The following is a 1054-nucleotide window of genomic DNA, read 5'->3' on the forward strand; positions in this document are numbered from 1 at the left end:
ACTTTGGCAGTTTTCCACTGTTGCGGATACAAACATTCACTAAAGGATTGATTTATAATATGACAGATAGCAGGGGCAATTAAATCAGGGACCAATTTCAGAAGTTTCCCGTCAAGACCGTCAACACCTGGTGGTTTGTTTTTAGTGGTACTTAACATATGTTCTACATTACTTATAGTCACGCTATCAAAATTAAATTGACAATTTTTATCTTTCATTATTTTATTCTTTATTAATAAATAAGATTTTTCATTATCTATTGTTTGCATATTATTCCTTAAATTATCTACTGTGTAATGAACAGTGTACTGAACAGTGTACTGAACAGTGTAATGAACAGTGTACTGAACAGTGTACTGAACAGTGTACTGAACAGTGTAATGAACAGTGTAGCTACAGTGTACTGAACAGTGTAATGAACAGTGTAGCTACAGTGTACTGAACAGTGTACTGAACAGTGTACTGAACAGTGGACTGAACAGTGTAGCTACAGTGTAATGAACAGTGTACTGAACAGTGTACTGAACAGTGTAGCTACAGTGTAATGAACAGTGTAATGAACAGTGTAATGAACAGTGTAATGAACAGTGTACTGAACAGTGTAATGAACAGTGTACTGAACAGTGTAGCTACAGTGTAATGAACAGTGTAATGAACAGTGTACTGAACAGTGTAATGAACAGTGTACTGAACAGTGTAATGAACAGTGTACTGAACAGTGTACTGAAAAGTGTAATGAACAGTGTACTGAACAGTGTACTGAACAGTGTACTGAACAGTGTAATGAACAGTGTAATGAACAGTGTAGCTACAGTGTACTGAACAGTGTACTGAACAGTGTAGCTACAGTGTAATGAACAGTGTACTGAACAGTGTAATGAATAGTGTAGCTACAGTGTACTGAACAGTGTAGCTACAGTGTACTGAACAGTGTAATGAACAGTGTACTGAACAGTGTAGCTACAGTGTAATGAACAGTGTACTGAACAGTGTACTGAACAGTGTAGCTACAGTATAATGAACAGTGTAATGAACAGTGTACTGAACAGTGTAG

This window comes from Notolepis coatsorum (genome assembly GCF_963971535.1).
Source record: "Notolepis coatsorum genome assembly, chromosome: 8".
NCBI classification, from domain to species: domain Eukaryota; kingdom Metazoa; phylum Chordata; class Actinopteri; order Aulopiformes; family Paralepididae; genus Notolepis; species Notolepis coatsorum.